Source organism: Triticum urartu, chromosome 5A, assembly GCF_056163025.1.
Source record: "Triticum urartu cultivar PI428250 chromosome 5A, HENAU_Tu73, whole genome shotgun sequence".
NCBI lineage: Eukaryota > Viridiplantae > Streptophyta > Magnoliopsida > Poales > Poaceae > Triticum > Triticum urartu.
The window spans coordinates 600,451,839-600,473,301 of NC_141877.1; the positions used below are offsets into that span (position 1 = coordinate 600,451,839).

Below are 21,463 nucleotides of genomic sequence, written 5' to 3' on the forward strand. Positions count from 1 at the left end.
GAAAGACTTCAAGTGCAAGAACTTGAAATGTCTGAAGATGTAGGTTACCTTACAGTTTGTTCAAGGGATTTTGTTGCTATTGAATTTATCTTTTAGGTTAATATTTTATCCCTCAAGTCATGTTACTAGCCTTTAAGATCAGTGCTCATTTATTGTATACATAGTGTTTGCTATGAAATATCTCATTGTGGTTCTACGTGCATAACGTGTGCGTATGCTTGTATGGATTTGCCATGTACCACTGACCAGTCGCTAAAGGGGCACAATACAAACAAGCAAAATATTGTATAATAAACCTCCAATTGAAAGCTGATACATACGTTATTTCTTACTAGTATTTTCTTTCATAATTTGATGACAGAGTTGGGTTCTGCGTTTTGTGGTTAAACAGTTTCCTTGCCAGGCTCCGTCTCTAGAGTACTTAGAATGGCAAATATGGAAGTAAAGAGAACAAAAAATTGTAGATTGTTGTGGTCATTCCTTTGCGTCTTACATTGTCAAGATAATTTTTAACTGAATTTCAAAAACATAATCTAAAATAGTGCCAAAGTTATAACCAAATAAGTACTCCCTACATTCCAAATTGATTGAAGTTTTAGTTTTGTCCTAAGCCAAACTTTATATTTGACCAAGTCTATACAAATGTTCTAATATCGACAACACTAATGAGATGTTGCTTTCTTTCCCAACATATGCATTACTAGTGAACCCCTTTCATTCTCTCAAGTCAGTTGATGGCCCTTACCTTTTCTAATAGCTAGGCAACGATTTGGATTTTTTTTAGATCATAGAATTCAGATGACCAAGTCTATACAAATGTTCTAATATCGACAACACTAATGAGATGTTGCTTTCTTTCCCAACACATGCATTACTAGTGAACCCCTTTCATTCTCTCAAGTCAGTTGATGGCCCTTACCTTTTCTAATAGCTAGGCGACGATTTGGATTTTTTTTTAGATCATAGAATTCTACTGATTGGTCTTTTGTGACTGCATTTCTAGGTATTGTGAGTGCTCTGCGCCAGGTAGATATTGCAATGATTGCAACTGCAAAAACTGTTCTAATAATGTTCGTCATGATGCTGCAAGACAGGATGCTACGGATGCTGTAAAGGAAAGGAATCCTGTGGCCTTTATGCCCAAAATTGGGAATATTCCCCCACAGAATGCTAACTCACCAGTAAGTGCTTGCAAGTTACGAAGGAGAAGCTTTCGATGCTTGCTTCTGTTTTGGATAAGAACCCGCACATTTAGAACTTATATTGCTACTGGTATATATTTCATTCACGGGTCTAATGGTGATAAATGCGTATATGAATTTACATCTTATCACGACATATTTTCTCTGAATCTCTTTACTGTTTCATATTCAGGTGTTAAGGAGAACACTAACAGAAGAAAACTAGATCAAGCAGAGGGTTGCCTTTCTTTCAGAAACCAAGACACAGAAGCAGTTCAGAAACAGCACAATGAACAAGTATGCTCAACAGAAAACATTTTAACTGCAGTTCCTGTTTCTGGAGTAAGGGCAGGAATGCCAAGATCCGGCCCTTCTGACACATGGAAGTATGACAAAAGGCCCGTGTCCCCTGGAACCCAGGAACTGATGTGTAACGACCAAGATAGGTTTTCCAGACACCGAGTGTTGCAGGCTTGCATCTGCAATTCCCTCAGCCACCAAACAAAAATAGCAAGAGAAGCGTATTCTGAAAATTCTGCACAACTATCTTGGTGAGCTTGTGAACTGCGGAAGGCTTCATGGTGAGCGTTCATCAAGCTTGGTACATACATAAAAACACCAATTGTCCTTCTTACTCTCGCAGAAATGTTGTAGGATGGTAAAAAAGAAATTCACCTATCTGAAACTTGTTAATTAAGTAATGAAGTAGCAGGTCACAGTGCGCCTGTAAAAAAATCAAGCTGGTCTTCAACAACATAAACAAAAAAAAATTACTGTTGTCATCTTCTAGAGTTATATACTACACCACAGTATAAAATAAGATAATAATTGGAGTGTCTTATTCATTCGAGCCTCCAAGAAATGGAAATCTACCTCGGAGCTAAATAACAGTAGACAAATATGCATGTTGACTGAAGGTCTATGAACCTCTGAAGTAATGTGGGACTTTTTACCTTTTTACTCTTGGTGGAGGCTTCGAGGCAGCCTCAAATGTATTGAATATAACAATTCATTTGGACGGTGGAAACGATCACACGTTGTGTGTGACTTCTAAAAGTACATATGTATCACATATAGGCAGATATATGACTTAGACATTTGTGATATGAAAAACAGAATGGAGCATTGGCACATATAAACTAATTGAACAGATTGTAATTAGTGTTGTAAAATTTGTAATCATGTCATCTAACTGATGGAGAACCAAAGGTAAAGTTAGCTGAGAAGGGCTAAGCTGTTGCTTCTTCTTGGGTAATTGTTAATGTTAACGAAATTCGACTCACCTCAGTTAGCCCAGCTATAGTGCTTTATTCATAATGATGAACGGAAAATGCAGCTAGGATGCTTTGATGGTGGGATGCTTAGAATATTTGTTCAACAACTATACTGGATATGATCGGTCGTAACATCCAGATTCACAAATAAGTCATGTACTCTCAAGGCTTCTCCCTGCTATGAAAATATGGCAGAAACTCGCACGTCAACCTCAGGAAGAATGAACTAAAATCGAATTGATAACAGAATCAAACTATGTAGTGCAACTTTATTTTAGAGAACTTGTAGAATTAATTGTTATGGCAAACTGAACCGAAATTTCACTGACACATCAAATTTTTGCCATGCTTGAAGGCTTATACATGTATGTATGACTTCAGGCTGAAGCTAAAAAACTGAAATTATAACCACGTCCTGTAAATTGGCATTAGAAAATAAGAACTTTGTTTGCTCAGATGCTTAACAAATTAACTTACCCCCCAAATCTTTGGGCCTTCTCAAGGATTGGTTGTCCCCAGGAAAACAGACCTGGCTTTATCCATCGCTGGGGTGCAAAGGATTAGTTTTGCTTCGGATAATCGAATAGCATGCACATTGACCAAGCTAACGTTAAAAGGAGAAACACGTTTGATAAAACCTGAAATGATAATTTTTGTCATACCGTAATTACATAAGAAATATGAGACTAAAGGACCTCTAAACAGAGGACTGGCAAATATGGCATTTTTAATACCATGGAGGCTTAAATTTTGTGTGACCTATGTGGTTGGGAATTTCGTCAAATTCCAATGAAAGCAGTTCAGATCCTCCCTTGTAAGTTCTTCTAAATCATGAATCTCTTTGCATCGTTCCATTCTAACTTTGCAAACAATAGCATCCATGAGGGCTATAATGTTTGTTTGACAAATCATGAGCGCCAATGTGTAAACCTGAGTTCAACACCTGCCATCATATTCAGTTATTCACTTTCTCTTCTTTTACGATTTAGTGAGCATCCACTCAAGCAGCCCCAAACTGTTTAGCAACAGCAAGCAGGAGCACGTTTAGGCTGCAGTATGGCCTAAAAATAGCTTATCAAATCTAAGTGCAGTAAAATAGTTGTAGGCAGATCATGACATCTATATTCTTACCAAATTGGTAGCCTACCTCCAAGTATTTCATTCACCATTCTAGTAATTTATCGAGAGCAGTACTCGACAAATTGAAATTGCACTGGAGGCAAGACAAAGATCAGAAGATGGATGTTGCTTCCCAGGGTGGATTCCCAGATTCAATTCAGTAGGAAGAACCTTGTAGGGCATAGTGGGGAGCACGTACTAAATTCCACCTTGGCCAGGCATACTACGGCCCTATAAACAAACAGGGGACTTGGGAGCGGTATTTGAGACCAAGCCGCCGCTGCCACGCTGTGCTCAAGCAAGAGTCGCGGGGGACTTGGGCGTTGTTCGGTGCTGTAACAGGGTTACAGCCCCCCCCCCCCCCCCCCTTGATATTATGCTAGCTACGCTGCCACATCCTGTAAACCATACTCTTTCTTCTCAATATATGGACTCACAAAGGTTTTGCGAGCTCACAAAAAAAGACTACAAATGCCAACGACACAATGAAATTCAGTGGGATGACTAGCAGATCTGAACCCCCAGCGAGCGTGATTGAATGGCTGAAGACATCAAATCGTTGTGAGAGCATGTTAGTGGCAGCTTTACTATTTTTTAACAAACAGTTTGTTGGTAGTGGCATCACAAAAGACTGGAAAAGAACATATGGAAACAATATGTGCTACTTCATTTATATACAAAAAAACACTTTGCCCACAAAAAGGCTCCTGAATATGCCACTATTCCTCTTAGTAAGTTAAAGTTGGATAGTATGTTACTATGGCTCCCTGGTAAGTACTAAAATCAGATTGAACAACATTAAAAATTAGATAAATGTTGCTAGCATCAGTATTAAAAGTTAGGGTTAACGACAATTGTACCTACAAGAACTACTGCTGTAAGTTCTAACTAATAGAGCTTTTGTTCTCGCACGAATGAATGATCAGAAATAGAAGTCATGATCAGACATAAGAAACTGTTCACTAAGACGGGCATTCACAAAGGCAATATACTCACGGTCGTTGCCAGCGATGATCATGTGTCAACATATAGAAGAAGAGTCCGACCATGAGTAGAAAAGTGGACAAACAGCGCCGGATCATGAGCACACGCTGAAAAACCAGTGGCAGTAGGCAAAACGCTCAAAATAGGTGTCAGGGGCTTATTTAAGGCCATAGAGAGAGAGAGAGAGAGAGATGAAGACGGACGATCAGGAATAGAATACCAGGTGGTGACTGGATATAAACCTCCTCACACAGCTCACCATTAAGAAAGGCGGTCTTAACATCAAGCTGAGACAAACCAGTGGCGAATAGAGGCCACGACAAGAAGTGTGTGAACAGTGGTCATATGGGCCACAGGAGCAAAAGTCTCGTCGTAATCACGACCATGCTCCTGCTGAACGCCACAAGCCACAAGACGAGTTTTGTAACGCTTAAGAAAACCATCGGAGCGAGTCTTAACCTTGTAGACCCGCTTACAAGTGATGGGATGGACACGGGGAGGAAGAGAAACATGATCACACGTGCCGGTGCGCCCAAGAGCATCAAGCTCCTCTACCATTGCAAACTGCCGTCCAGAGTTAACAACAGCTTCACGATAAGAAGTCGACTCAAGAACAGCAGGGGCGGCGCTTGGAAAACCAAGGCAATGAACAGGTGGAAGCAAAGGAGGACCCAAGCCATAAGTAGACTGAGACGAGGAAGATGACACATCAGAAGTAGATGGCACATCAGTAGACACATCCACAACAGATGAACGACGAGTATAAAAAGGAAGGAAACGATGGAAGAATACGAGGAATCACCAGGGTGGACTCAGTTGATGGAGATAGAGAAGTCATCGAAGATGAAGGTGCAGAATCCTGTGACAAGCGAGGTGAGAAAACCATAGGAGATGGCAACATCGGATCTGCAATAGTTAGAGAAGCAAGGGCAATAGGACGGATGGGCAAGGGCTCAACAGTTGTGATAGTTGTGTCAGGGAAAGTGAGGAAAAAGATATCCTCCACTGAAAGGGTCAAGGAAGATGGACGCGGGTAGAAAGAAGACTCATCAAAAGTCACATCTCGAGAAATACGTATCCGACGACCAACATGATCACAACAACAATAGTCCTTGTGCTCATCACTATACTAAGGAATCACACTCGATAGATGTGCCATCAACAACCCCAACAGTCTAAAGACACACCGCCGGAGACGGGTCCAAGAAGGCCACGTCAAACTAAGGATGAGAGATGAGAGCCACACAGATGACAAAGGTGATGATGCCACTACTAAAAAGAGCTTGTAGGCAAGGCAACGGAGGTGGAGAGACTGGCAGCGTCGTAGCAGAGGGAAGGTAAAGCCAGTCAAGCAAAACTATCTCTCGTCTGAACACCTACATTGATAACTGTGATTGGGCCCTCTCTCAGCTGAATGCTATCGAGGATAAGCGTTCGCTCTCGGTACTTGAAAGTAACTTCCGTCTCATCCTCAAAACGCACTCTTGACTCTGCTAAAATATAAACAGGAGTATTGAAAAAAGATGTACACAATCAGATGGTTTCATGGCGGTAGTGTTAACACCAAGTTCTTCCATTTTACAGCTACCGAGCAAAGAGGCGATCTTGTTCCAAACATATAAAGAGAGACTTGGCAAGTCTAACCCTGTGGACATGAAGTTTGACCTGTCGTCTATCACAAACGTGTGGATGGCCTCGAGGAGCTAACAGTTCGTTTCACAAGTGAGGTAATTGATCAGGTTGTGAGGGACATGCCGACTGACCGTGCACCTATGCCTGATGGATTTAACGGTTGCTCCTTAAAATCATGTCGGCACATCAAAGAGGAGTTATAAAAGGTTTGCATGGATTTGTATTAAGGGAATTTAGATTTGAGTAGCCTTAACTCCGGCTTTATCAATCTCATCCCCAAAGTTCTGTCACCTCAGACAACAAATGATTATCGCCCAATCTCTTCTAAACTTTTGTCAGAAGTTGATCACTAAACTCCTAGCTAACCGCCTGCAGAAACTTATCATTCACATCATCCATCGTAATTTGTACAGGTTCTTCAAGGGTAGGTCCATCCAACACTGCTTGGCATGGGCTTTCGAATACCTCCACCAGTGTCAGGTGTCACGTCGTGCTTGCTTTCTCTTGAAGTTGGATTTTGCCAAAGCATTCGACACGATCGAGCATGAACCAATGATTCAAATCATGGGGAACATGTGTTTCAACGATAAGTGACTGCAATGGATTGGTTGTATCTTTTCTTTAGGAAGCTCGGTTGAGTTGTCAATGGATTGGCAGGCCGACAGTTCTCCTGCAAGCATGGGGTCAGACAGGGTGAACCCTTGTCGTCGTTGATCTTTGTTCTAGTTGCGGATCTTCTGCAATCAGCCATCAACGATGCACATGCCAGAAATCTAATTCAGCTCCCAATTCCAACCTGTAATAATGAAACTTATTCTGTCGGACTATGCAACTTATGTTGGGTTGTGCATTAATTTTCATAAATCAGCTATGGTGCCAATCAATTTGGATCATGCAGAAAACGTTTGTTTTGGCCCGGATCTTTCAGTGTGTGGTGGGAGAAATGTCGTTTACGTACCTAGGGTTGCCTTTGGGCACCACCGCCCCTTCCGTCATGGATCTTATGCTACTAGTTTCTTCTATTCAGAGAAGATTGCACACGGCTACTTCCCTACTTGACTATGGTTCAAAACTTACGCTGGTTAACTCCGTGCTTACATCTTTGGCCATCTATGCGATGTGCTCAATGAAGGTACACCCCGAGATCATTGAACATCTTGATAAACTACGTAGGTACCGTCTATGGCGTAAAAACTGAGGATGGAGTCAAGGGGAACTCACTCGCTGCCTGGGACATGGTTTGTCGCCCAAAAGACAGAGGTGGACTCTATGTTACAAACTTCGAGGTGCAAAATCACGGTTTGTTGCTCAAACAGTTGCATAAGTTCTATAGTAGTGAGGATATCCCGTGGGTGCAGTTAATTTGGTCTACCACCTGGGTATCCTGTTCCTGATGGCATGATTTTTTGTCTTCGTCGCCATGACTATCACCTTAAGCAAACCCATAGCTTGAGCGTTTCGTCTCGATGGTGACTGGGGTTGGTTTTTGGTGAGTGCTCATGATCTGCAATTTATATCCACCTTTCTACTCATGGTCGGAATCTTTTATATGTCGATGACATCATCATCACTCGTGACGACTCTGACTACATTGCCTTTGTGAAGGCTCATCTTACCAAGTAGTTTCTTATGCCTAATCTTGGTCCTTTCACTACTTCCTTGGGATTGAGGTTTCTTCTACCTCTAATGGCTTCTTAATTTTGCCAAGAGAAGTATATCCAAGATATTCTTGCTCGTGCTGCTCTTACTAATAAGCACACTGTTATGACTCCTATAGACCTCAACATCCACCTTTGTGCTTCTAACAGTGAGGCTTTGTCCGATCTGGCGCACTACTGTCATCTTGTTGGGAGTCTTGTCTATTTGTTCGAACATTTCATAACCCGTCATAGCCTAAGTCAGTTTCTCTACGCTCCCGCTTCAACCCACTAGCCACCTCCTCCGCGTTCTATGATATCTTCGTTTGGACACGTATCACGTGATTCAACGTGTTTGATATGTTCTTGCACCCCATGAACGCAACAAAATGACTACTCAGTCTGTTGAATGTGTCGTCTTAGGTACGGCGATGAGTACCGGGGCTATCGATAGTCTAGTGCGCATTTCTCGATATGTGACTTCTGATGAGTCGCGTCCTTTCTATCCACGGCCATCCTCTCCCATGCCCCCCAAACTAAAATTCGGTCAAAACAAAAGTAAAAAACAGCACAGAAAACGGCCCAGAATATGTAGGCACCTTCTAGAAAGCCCAAAAAGATTCCTAAAATTGTAACATGCGAAGAAGAAAAATACGAGCGTTCGGTGTGAAGAAGTAAATGGGCCAAGGCCGAAGGTCGAACAGGTGTGCACTTTCTACCAAAAAATAAAATGTGGTGCCTTAAGCGTTGAATAAGGTTTGGCGTGGGAAAGTGGTGAAAAATGCTCAGAAATTGGGAAAAAAATCACAAAGTCAAAAAGGTTTAGGAACTCGAAAAATGTTCACACACAAATTCTGGAAGAAGTTCGTGAATTTGGAAAAAAAAATTGCAATTTTGAAAAAGGTTCACGCATTTGAAAAAAAATCAGATGTTTAGCCGGAAGCCAAGTGGGTTAGGATTAGGGTCATCACATGGGTACACTTACTTGGTGCTGGACCTCAATGTTGTGACTCCTAAGGCCTCTTGGAGCTTGACTAGCTTCACCTTCCCTCGACTACCGTCGACGCCAATCTCTCCGCCTTTATTACCTCGTCTACCAGCTCTTTCTGGCATCATCGTTTGGGTCGCTTGTGTGTATCTCGTCTCCCATCCTTAGTTTGACGTTGTCTTCCTGTATCTATCTCTAGCGATGTGTCTTTAGACTATGTGTTTGTCGACTTGGTAAACAGGTTCAGTTAGCTTATCCTCATAGTGAGACTGCGTCTCGACGTCCTTTCAAGCTTGTTCACTCTAATATCTGGGATTCGGCTCGCTTTGCCTCGAAAGGAGGCCATCACTACTACGACTTTTATAGACAATTTCTCTCAACACGTGAGATTTCATTTCCCTTGCTCCCCGTGCTCATCCCATCACTAAGTGGTTTGCAAGGTTAAGAGCCTGATGGTTCTCTTGAGCATTACAGAGCTCGTAGCGTGGTTCGTGGCTTTAAGCAGGACATGGTCGTGACTATGATGAGACATTTGCTCCTATGCCCCAAATGACCACTCTTCGCACACTTCTTGTTGTGGCTTCCGTTTACCACTGGTTTGTCTGAGCTGATGTCAAAAATGCATTTCTTAATGGTGAGTTGCATGAGACGGCCTACTTGTAGCCTCCACATGGGTGTCATGTTCCTGATGGCATGATCTATTATCTTCGTTGCCCTGTTTATGGCCTTGAGCGAACTCATGCCTGGTTTAATGTTTCGTCTCTGTGGTGACTACAATCGGTTTTGTCGAGTGCTCATGATCTGCAATTTATATCCACCTTTCGCTCATGGTCAAAATCTTCTATATGTCGATGACATGATCATCACACACGACGACTTTGAGTACACTGCCTCTGGGAAGGCTTGTCTTACCGAGTAGTTTCTTATGCCTGATCTTGGTCTTCTTCACTACTTCACTGGGATTGAGGTTTCTTCTTTCTTTTCAAGAGACTCCTATGGACCCCATCATCCACCTCTGTACTTCTAACAGTGAGGCTTTGTCTGATCTGCTGTACTATTGTCATCTTGTTGACGGTCTTGTCTATTTAGATGTCACTCGCCCGGACATTTCATATCCCGTCAAATTCTAAGTCAGTTTGTCTGCACTCCCGCTTCGACCCGCTAGTCACCTCCTCCGTGTTCTACGATATCTTCGCTTTATCACTTGTTTCGTTGTGGTTGCTACATTCTTCTTGCTACATGTGAACACACCAAAACTGACTACTAAGTCTGTTGAATGTGTCTTATTAGGATACAATTATGAGCACAAGGGCTATCATTAGTCGGATGTGCATTTCTCAGTGAGTGACTTTTGATGAAGATATTTCTTTACTCAATATCCGTGATACACCTATAACTCATGTATTGCCCTCATCCACCCATCCCACTGTTTCTTCTTGTACTAGTGTTGTAGACCCACGCCATCATCACCCGCGGCTTCACCACCTCCAGCACAACCTATGTATGGCTTCGCGCTCAACCTACGTATGACCAATATGGTTATTCTGTGCTGCTCTTCTCAAGACGACTTCTTAGCGTGACGCCATTGTTCATCCGGAACGGTAGCATGCGATGGCAGAGGAGAATGCTACTCTTGAGCGCACCATCACATGGGATCTCATTTCCGTTCCTCCGTATGTTTGTCCCATCACTTGTAAGTGGGTCTATAAGGTTAAGATTGATGGTTCTCTTGAGCGTTACAAAGCTCGTATTTTGGCCTATGGCTTTCAGCAGAAACATGGTCATGACCACGATGAGACATTTGCTCCTATGGCCCACATGACCACTCTTTGCACGATTCTCGTCATGGCTTCTGTTCGCCGTTGGTATGTCTCTCAACTGGATGTCAAGAATGTCTTTCTCCTCCTAGTGCCCTCTTCCCTCACACCTCCCATGCACTCTCTGCTCCTTGCCAGTCCGATTGGGCATCCTTTGCCTGGCCGCGGGTTGCTTTGTGCCCTTCCATGATACCACGTATGTGTTCCATTGATGGACGCCACAATAGCCAAATGCTCAGGCGCCACCGTGAATTTGGAAATTCGTGAATTTGGAAGGAATAAAGTTCGTGAGTTTGTGCCCTTCCTATGGCTTTCAAACATGAATTCGTTAAGTTCATGAATTTGGAAGGAAAAAAAAGGTCATGGATTTGAAAAAAGTTTACAAATTTGAAAAAGTCCCCAAATATGGAAAGAAACCGGCGTGGTCTTCTTGGATCTATCTTTGGCAATGTGTCTTTAGACTGTCAACTTTGTTGACTTGGTAACAAGTTCAGTTAGCTCATCCTCCTAGCGAGACTATCTTCGCGTCCTTCCAATCTTGACTGGCTTCACCTTCACTCTGTTGCCATCGCCGCCAATCTCTCCGCATCTAGTACCTCGTCTAGCGCTTCTAGGTGGCATCATATTTTGTTTCACTTGTGTGGCTCTCGTCACCCATCCTTGGTTTGACATGGGGTCTTACTGGATCTATCTCTAGCGATGTGTCTTTAGACTGGCAATGTGTCTTTAGACTAGCAATGTGTCTTTAGACTAGCAAGTTTGTCGACTTGGTAAATAGGTTCGATTCAATCTCTACTCCGATATTTGGGGCCCAACTTCTTTTGCCTCGAAAGTCGACCATCTCTACTATACTACCTTTATAGACAATTTCTCTCAACGCGCATGGATATATTTTAAGTTTGTCGCCAGGGTTCATACCCAATTTTCTTCACTCCTATTATTTGTGTCTTCCATGCAAATTCTGCTCGTGAGTATATCTCTCATTTGTTGCGCGGATTCCTTGCTAAGCAGGGCACACTAGCTCAGTTGTCTTGCCCTGGCGCTCATTCTCCAAATGGTGTTGCTGAGCGCAAGCATCGTCACCTTAAGAAGCTGGTGCGTTGATGGTCATCGCCTCTCTTCCGCCACACTTTTGGGTTGAGGTTATTTCTACTTCGACCTATCTCACCAACATTCATCCTTCCTCTGCGGTGAGATTCCTCTCAGGCGTCTTTTTGGTTGTTCTCGTGACTACTCGACGCTTCGTTTGTTCTATTGTGTTTCTGACGTTCTTCTTGCCTTTGTGAACAACCCAAACTGACTGCTCAGCCTGCTGAATGCGTCTTCTTAGAGTCTAATGATGAGCACAAGGGCTATTGGTGTTGGGATCCTATCGGTAGTCGGATGCGCATTTCTCGATACATCTAGGTCTTTTCTCATGAGTTTCAGTCCTTTTTCTATCTAGGTCCATCAAATCCTTTGCCCCCCCCCCAACGACATTTCTTTCCTCAATTTCCTCAATACATCTATCATTCAAGTATTACCCTCGTCCACCCATCCCACCATGTCTTCCCCTACTACTATGCCGCTTCACCATTCAACTCGTGGTTGAACACTACTTCTATATGTCAATCATCACCGGCGACGACTCTCAAGTACATTGCCTTTGTGAAGGCTCGTCATTGTGAGTTTCTTATGTCTGATCTTGGTCTTTGTCACTACGAGATTGAGGTTTCTTCTACCTCTGACTTTTTTATTTCCTAAGGGAAGTATATCCATGATCTTCTTACTCGTGATGCTCTTACTGATGAGCGCACTGTTTAGACTCCTATGGTGCTCAACATCCACCTTTGCGTCCACCTCCGCTCCCTGTAAAAGTCCGGATGGGCATCCTTTGCCTGGTGGCAGGTTGCTATGTGTGCTGTCTCGATCCCACATCCCGTGTTCCCTTGCTGGGCGACACCATAACCGCACGCTCGAGCACCACCAATGGTGAGCAGGAGCTCGGACAATTGGTGCATACCTGGATTTTACCCACGGGACATGCCCGAGAACACGGCGCTACCTATCATCAAGGCCAAGGGCGCACATTAGGAGAACGTGGGATGCTTAATCAAGTGCGTGACACAAAACCCACAAACAGGACAAGAACACCAAGCCGGATCAACGAGGAACGAAGAGTGCACACGCACGTGGGATGCTAGACCAAATCCATCTGCTGCCACTACCGCCAATCTCTTCGCCATTGTTGCCTTGTTTACCAGTTATTTTCAGCAATGGCATCATCGCCTCGAGGTCATCGCTAGTATATTATCTTTATAGATGATTTCTCTCTCCACATCTGGATATACTTTAAGCGTTTTGCTGGCATGGTTCACATTTAGTTCTCAACACCTACTGTGTTATGTGATGACTATACTGGAGAGTATATCTCCAAGCTCTTGCATGGAGTCCTGGCTCAGATCTCTTTTCCTGGTGCTCATGCTCAAAATGGTGTCACGAGCATCCTTACCTTCTTGAGACGGCTCGTGCGTTGATGGCCTCTCTTTCCGCCGCACTTTCGAGCCAAGTCTGTCACCACTCCATCTAGCTCATCAACCTTCAGCCATCCAGAGCTCCATAGGGTAGCGTTCCTTTCAAGTGTGATCATTTCTTGATTATCGGCGCTTCAATTATTTGGTTTTGTTTGCTATGTCCTTGCCCCTTGTGAAGGCACCAAACTGACTGCTCGGCGTGTTGAGTGTGTCGTCATAGGATACAACGATGAGCATAAGGGATCTCTCTGTTGTGATCATGTTCATCGTCCGATGCCTATTTCTCAAGATGTGACTTGATGAGTCTAGTCCGTTCTACTCGTGTCCATCTTCCTTAACCTTTTCAATGGAGGATATATCTTTCATGACTTTTCCCGACACTCCTGCTGAGCCCTTATCCATTCATCATACTGCTCATGCTTCTTTAATTATTACAAATCCAACATCATCTCTTATGATTTCCACACGTCGCTTGTCACATAATTCAACACCTTCATCACCAGTGACTTCCTTGTCACAATCACCCGAGATTGCCCAGATGATTCCTGCTCGTATTCTTTCATCTTCTCCTCGCTTTTATACACGTCATTCACGTGTTATAGATGTGTCTACAGATATGCCATCTTCCCCATCTCAGCCTACTTATGGCTTGTGTGCCCGTTCGCCTTCCACATGTTGACCGCCATGGTCTTCCAAGCGCTAGCGCTACTGTTCTTGAGTCGGCTTCTTATCATGATGGTGTTCATCCCGGTACGTTGCAATGGCAGAGGAGGTTGATGTACTTGAGCGCACCAACATGTGGGATCTTGTTTCTCTTCCTCCTCGTCTTCATCCCATCACTTATAAAGGGTCTACAAGGTTAAAGACTCGCTCAGATGGTTCTATTGAGCATTACAAAGCTCATCTAGTGTCTCATGGCTTTCAACAGGAGCACTTTCAACAGGAGCACGGTCTCGATTCCGATAAGACTTTTTTGCTTCTGTGAACCATATGACTACTATTCACACACTTTTTGTTGTGGCCCAGCTTGATGCTAAGAATGCCTTTGTTAATAGGGAGCTACGTGAGGTTTACATGCAACCACCACTTGGGTATTCTGTTCTTGACGACATGCTACGTCTTCTTCCTCGCTCTCTATGGAATTCTAAGCAAGCCCTAGCACCTGGTTTGAGTGCTTTGCCTCTGTAGTGGTTGTCGCTGGTTTTGTGGAGGCACATCTTAGTTAGCAGTTTCTTTTGTCTGAACTTGGCCCTCTTGGCTACTTTCTTAGGATTATAGTCTCTTCTTGCTCAAGAAAAGTGATCCAACATCTTCTTGCTCGTGTCGCTCTTACTGATGAGCGCACTGTTGCCACTACTATGGAGCTCAATGTTCACCTCCGTCCTACCGATGGTGACACTTTGTCTGATCCAACGTGTTACCTTCATCTTGTCGGGAGACTTATCTACCTAGCTTCCACTCACCCGAAAGAAGAAACAGTGTACATTGCCCCTATTCAAGTGCACCTCTACCCTCCACTATATGATTTGCGGCATTGTCGTTGTGGCTAGGATGGTGGCAAACTCGCTAGCGCCGATGCCTCTCACACGATGTCGCTAGAGCCTTCATGCCTCTCACACAATGTCGCTAGAGCCTTCATGCCTCTCACACAATGTCGCTAGAGCCTTCATTTTCTCATGTAGCGGACAATGTCGCCATGGCTGCTGGCATTCCCAGTCGCGGATCAATGTGTTTGTGAGTGAGACTAACAAAAATACAGGAAAGGAGATGATGACTAAGGTATTAGGGGAACGAGGCCTAATCAAAATTGTTGAGATGAGTTCAGCCCACTGCCAAAATGGTTGGTGCATTCTTCTACAAAGTGGGATACCCTTTTGAACAAAACCGGGTGAGATATAGTCATAGTCTATATCAAGGCCAATGATAATCTCCTTCTTTGGCAAACTTTTAACCCCTGCTTTCAAATACTATTTTGACCCAAACACTAAACATAACGTTGAACGTCATTCTTTATACATCACAACATATTTTCAGAATCTACTAACATGAAAGGCAAATTTGAAAGAGGTCTTTGCGAAATCAAAAAATATTCACGGATTCAATATATGTTTGTGAATCCAAAAAATATTGACGAATTCAAAAAATGTTCATGGCGAAATCAAAATATGTGCACAGATTCAAAAAAAAATTGGGGATACCAAAAATGTTCTCCTATTTAAAAAATGTTCACGTATTCAAAACAAGTTCGTGAATTCAAAAATATTTAGGGATTTTAAAAAATGTTCACGTATTTGAAAAATGTTCCATCTATTCAAAAAAAGTTCATGAATTCATAAAATGTTTGCGTCAAGTTCATAAAATGTTTGCAGGTTCTAAGAAAATGCTCACTAATTCAAAAAATGTAAACACGTTTTCACAAAGATGTTCACAAATTCAAAATGTACAGGAATTTGAAAAATGTTGGCGACTAATTCGAAAAATGTCCACGGATTCTAGAATCGATTGGCAAATGCCAAAACTGTTCATGTATACGAAAAATGTTCACATATTCAAAAATATTTACGAATAGGAAAAGGTTAAAAAAATTAAAAATATATTCATGAATTTGAAGAACGTTTGGGAAATCACCTTTTTAGCAATTTCGAAAATGTTTGCGGATTTAATGGACGTTCACGAATTGAAATTTGTTCACAAATTTGAGAAATGTTCAAAAGATTTAAGGAATGAAAAAAACGAACAGGAAGAAGCCAAAAGAAAAACAAAACAAAGATATAGAGAAACGTATAAAAATAAGAAATGAAAAAACAGGTAACGATCCCCAATCACCTCTAAAAGACCGATTTTGGTTCTTCATCACATGATGCTTCTTCATCGACCTCTTCAGTTGAGCCCATGGCTACGCTGGAGATTGATTACATGACGTAGGTGTTTGCTAGCTGCTTATTTTGGTTCTTCAATCGATAGGCTTTGCAAGTTTTCCTACTTCCTCTAGTGGTGCGGAGAGACCACTTTTTTACAATATATTTTTACAATATCAGGTACACCTCCATGGATCCTTGGTACTCAGGCGCCTTTTCATACAACTTAAGATAATTCTAATTCGCCCTCCATTCCACCTCTAGATTTTGTTGCTCATGTTCTTACTACGGATGGTACTTCCCTCCCAGTCATTAGCTAAACTGATCGCCCGCGTGTTGTGGATTCTTCTCATGAGCCATCTTCCTCGGCTACTATGTCTTCTTCTATTGGCAACGCACTACCTCTAGCTCCGACTACTTATGGCTTCCAAGCTCACCCGGTTCTGCGTACTGACCGATATTGTTATTGCGTCGCTCTTACCCGAGACGACTTCTTATTCCGACGTTGTTATTCATCCTAAATGGCATTGTGTGATGGCATCGAAGATTGATGCTCTCGCAGGGTGAGATTCCTCTCGAGCGTCTTTTTGGTCGATCATGTGACGCTTCTTTTGTTCTATTGCGTTTGCAGCGTTCTTCTTACCTTTGTGAACACCCCAATCTGACTGCTCAGCCTACTGAATGGGTCTTCTTAGAGTCTAGTGATGATGAGCACAAGGGCTATTAGTGTTGGGATCCTATCGGTAGTCAGATACGGATTTCTCGGTATGTGACTTCATGAGTCTCGTCCTTTCTATCCAGGTCCATCGCCTCCTTTGGCCTCCCACATTAACGATATTTCTTTACTCAATTTCCTCGATACACTTATCACTCATGTATTGCCCTCTTCCACCCATCCCACTCTGTCTTCCCGCTACACCACCTTGGTTGTTACCTAGGACTACCTCACCTCACTTGTCCCTTAAGGCTTTCCGATGATTCCTCCTCATCCTCTTCACTACACTACTAGTCCACGTGTAGTGGGTTCTTCTGATGTAGGTTTACGGTTATAATTATATCATTTTAGAAATCGTATGTAGGTTTGGCTAGATGTCTAGGCCCATGTCTGTACTCTATAGTATCATACGTAAATACAAGGGAACTTATCACCATCCTCCAGAAGGCAATCTCTATTCCACCCTAGGGCGTGCATTACATGATGGAAAAATACAAAAATCTTTTGAACTTTGACAAAAACTTATAGAAGTAATTGTAACTGAAATAAATAGCTATGTTTGCGATTTCAGAAGGAAGATATTAATGATGAGGTGTCGAACAAATATGCATGCAGGTTGTATCATACTTATAGAGTGAACTCACATGAGCTGCAGAAAGATCCTCATCTCTGAGGAATTGAGTATTTGAAGTTGGTGAATGAAAACTTAAATCCATCAGCAGATCTATCTGTAGGAAACGAGGGGAAAAGGGAGTTACACTTGCCTATTTTACTAATGACCTTACAAAGAATTGTAACTACACACTGTGCAACCACCAAGATGGTGCTTGAGAGTGCATCTACCATGCAGCACATAGAAGATTTGAATATCTATTGGGTATATGGCCTAACCACAGGAGCAAGTTAGACTTAAATTACCTGTGGATCTGAAAATGTCACAAAGCAAAAGCAGCAGTAGCGGTTTGTGTGTCTCTAAAGCATGGTCTGCAATAAGAAAACAACCTACATACAGACCAAAGCATAATAGTAAGTATCTGCCAACCTTTGAACTGCGCGATGGAGGGCATAAAATTCAGTAAATAATAACAAGGATTCATTACCACAACATTTTTCATAGTTCGTTCGAAACTGTAGCACAACAGCTTATAAATGGATTGGCACAAACAAAAACTGAAAATTTGCACTTTGACAAGGTAGCAAAAGGAAACGTTACAACATATGCAAGTCTATAGAAGCTAGTCTCCTTCAAAAAAGCATGATTCTCTTTTGGAATAAACTAGCACGTATGCATATGCATTGCAACAAGGACATAAATATTCTAGCAGTTCAACACCCGTCGTCTATGATTTGAAATTCTGGTTGAGAAAAGAGGTGTTAAGTTGTTAAAATCCTGATGCTATATACAACAATGGAATTTTGTCACTATATCAACCGTTGTTGTTAAACTGAATCAATATAACTACAATCGGGGTACCTTGTGTCAGCTTATAGAAGTGCTAAGACATATCACAGCAAGTATACCTTGTACATTTAACAAAGAAGCCATATGAACATATGGCAAGCAAGGTAAGTAGCACAAAAACACTAACTGTTAAGCTCATGCTGAGTAGGGTCATACACATTAAACGCAACTCAGGAGAATTTCTCTTTTATCCTTGTTACCAACACACAATTATAATGAGCACCAGACCCCACAAATACATCATCTATCAAAATCATCCAGCCATACACCTATTAGCAATACACCTGCAGAACCCACAGAGGGGTCTGCTGATACAGAACTATTTGACAACCAAATACATAATGTCGTCCAATAAGTCACATAAAATGACCAGGTTGGCATGTACCATACACTCCCTCCGTCCCGAATTACTTGTCTTAGATTTTTCTAGATACGGATGTACACACCTGTCGATTTTGCTCGGTCAGTTGCTCACCGATCTGGCCATTTCACTGGCCAAATTGCCACGCAGGAAATGGAGTTCCTGGATTCCTTGGTGAGATGGAAGAAGCAACAGCAGCCAGCCCATGATCAAGAATTATAATAACCCAGGAATAGCACATCATCCGTATCTAGACAAATCTAAGATAAGTATTTAGTACGGAGGTAATATAATTTCTGCCCTCCTGCTGCACAAAAACCAATTGAACCTACTGTTTCAGTACAACAGCAATTAATTTGCTCTACCCAATTGTGTTTCACTAGCAACAGCTGCTAAATTTAGTTGTACTGTCCATAAACTTCAGAAATTTAGATGGGGTATACTGGCTGCGTGAAGGCTAGAATTTCAGTACTGTCCATGTTTTGAATTAGGTAAAACCTGCCACACTCGCCAACATGTCGTTAGTAGTATGCTTAAAATCCATGATAGGACTAGGAAGGCAACACAACTGTTTACATGTTAGTTAGTAATAAGGTTGACCGCTTCTTCCATGGATGACAAGAACACTGATTTGTCTCCAGTTGAAAACAACCTAACCGAAAAGCATAGTATAAGGCCATGTAAATATACTTGGTTAATTTATGTTCATTCCAATCCATTAGCATAACACAGAAACATAGTGTATACTGATTAGATATAATCGGCAAAATGTTAGGGCGGCAATCTAGCACACCAACCCACAAGGTGATCAGAATGAAATTATATACACCCAGCACAGCGCAAGAAAGGCAGGTGTGCATCTTTGCTCCCTAAAATAATAATCAATTAAAGAGCCTGAAGTGTGTTGTTTGTCAAACCTGTCCTGTTTGAGTTCATAGTAAACTTGATATGTCCCTCTCTATACTACACGCCTATTTAATTCTGGTAATTAGATGGATATAATACCATAGTCATCACTCATCATTATAGGTTTCCGCTTTTTCTTCGCAAACTCTGCAGACAGTCCGTACATGGCAAGGTATTAACGATGGAAGCTAAAAATCATGTCTTTTTTAAAACAACAGAGCTGCATTTAGCTTGGCATGTGATCCAGCATACCTGAGGTGGAGCACCGGTGGTCAGTGTTCCGGCGAAGTTGGTAGAGCAGCAAGATTGGATGCTTCCATAGAGCGATTGATGCCTATTATGTGGCAAAGGAGGGAGTCCGTGTCTGGCACAAGTTGATGGCATGGTCGAGCATGACACAACACTGGCAAAGGAGGGTGGAAGAGTCCGTGTCCGGCACCCGTTGATGGCGTAATCGTCCTGCTTTGCACATGAACGGATAAGACCTACAATGGACAATAATATAAACCTGAGACTATAACATGTAGCATCTAAATAACAAACAATCGGAAATATTACCAGAGAGAAAATCCACCCTAGTAAACAAGCAATAGTACTTGGACTAAATATGGTATTTAGACATAGCCGGCCATTAACATGGGGTCATTGTTTTGGATATTATCAGTAATGCGCTTAGGGAACGTTTGTGTGCTTCTATTGATAGCCAGAAGCCATGGCTAATGTATCTGATTCTATGACAAGAACATCTGTCATAAGTTATCAGCTAATTACATGACAGACAATCTAGCAAGGATTGAAGAGTTTGCAGCTTATCAGAACTTTTTCCTGAAGTTTTGATGGTCCATTGATATCTAATACTGTAATTACTAATTGCATAGAATAGTAGTTGGTGCATGAATCAGAATCAATAGAGATCGGAAGCCAGTCTGCGGCCTGCTTGTGTGCGTCAATGAATTGCATTGCATAAGGACCAAACTTCTTTTAGGAAGATCAACTGCAATAGCATCGGGGGTGCATACCTACATCAACGACAGAAATGGCCAAGAACAGAGACTACTGCTACCAAGGGCAAAATCATACATGTGCACAGAGGTAAGAGGACGGTTCAAAGCCCTCGGACCAGAGCGGCGCGAATCCTGAAGGCGTAGCCGGAGGAAGGACGCGACGGGGGGCGCGCCGAGCAGCGCAAGCCTCCGAGGTGTGGCGCCGGGAAGGAGCCGCCGCCGATTCCGCCGGAGGAGGTGTCCTGATCTGGCAGTAGCACCGGAGCTAGGGTTCCGCGGCTGGTGCGACGACTGGAATTTAGGGTTTGGGGGATGGAGGAGATGGGGAAGTGGGGATTGGGGAATCGCAGAGGCGGCGGTGGCTGGAATTTTTAGGGCGCGCGGGGAAGTCCGTGGGGGAAGAAGGAGTCCGACCGACGTGGGCTCGCTTCTGGATGTGCCCGTACGACAAAACTGAAATTGGACCCTGTTGGGCCGTATATCGAGGCCCAGGCGGGCGACGACGTGGGCTTTCGAAGAGCTAGCTGATGGGGGAGTTTGTCTAAAAAAAGCTACTCCCTCTGTTCATTTTTATAAGGCCTTAAGACATTTTAAACAGAATGCAAAGTAGCTTATTTCCAGTTGTCTGAAACGACTTATAAAAATGAACGGAAGGAGTAGCTGAGGAGCGCTCGTCCCCGCCCTCCAAAGGGTCTGGGCTGAGGATGCGCTTTCAACCGCCACCGCGTGTCATGCTCTCGCCCGTCGCCATATGTCGCGTTCTAGGCGCTTTCTTTGGCTTATTTTTTATTTTTTTGCATGCTTTATCGACTTTTTAGATGGTTTTTTTGGTTTTTCAGTTTATCACTGATCTTCCTTAGCTTCTGGACCAAAAATATTAAAGAAAACTTCACGCAAAAAAACATGTTTTCTTTTCTTTTTCTTCCGTTAGGGACACAGTTTTACTTCCGCGAGAGGCTTGAATTTGCTTCCGCGAAAGACACGACTATGCCTCTTAAAAACGAAAAATATA

General features: G+C 42.7%; 1 long non-coding RNA gene across 9 annotated transcripts; it reads right to left on the bottom strand.

Moving 5' to 3' along the window:
- Positions 1-1,338: 1,338 nt before the first annotated feature.
- On the bottom strand, positions 1,339-20,840 carry LOC125510958 (uncharacterized). 9 transcript variants are annotated; one of them, XR_007284842.2, is made up of 6 exons: positions 20,528-20,840; positions 19,700-19,932; positions 18,627-19,594; positions 17,637-17,720; positions 17,363-17,446; positions 1,339-3,093 (listed from the first exon to the last, which is right to left on the bottom strand). It is a non-coding gene; the product is annotated as an uncharacterized LOC125510958 (long non-coding RNA). The 9 variants fall into 9 exon arrangements; XR_007284836.2 differs by having other exon boundaries at positions 1,339-3,398; XR_015602852.1 differs by having other exon boundaries at positions 3,190-17,446.
- Between the last annotated feature and the right edge of the window lie 623 nt (positions 20,841-21,463).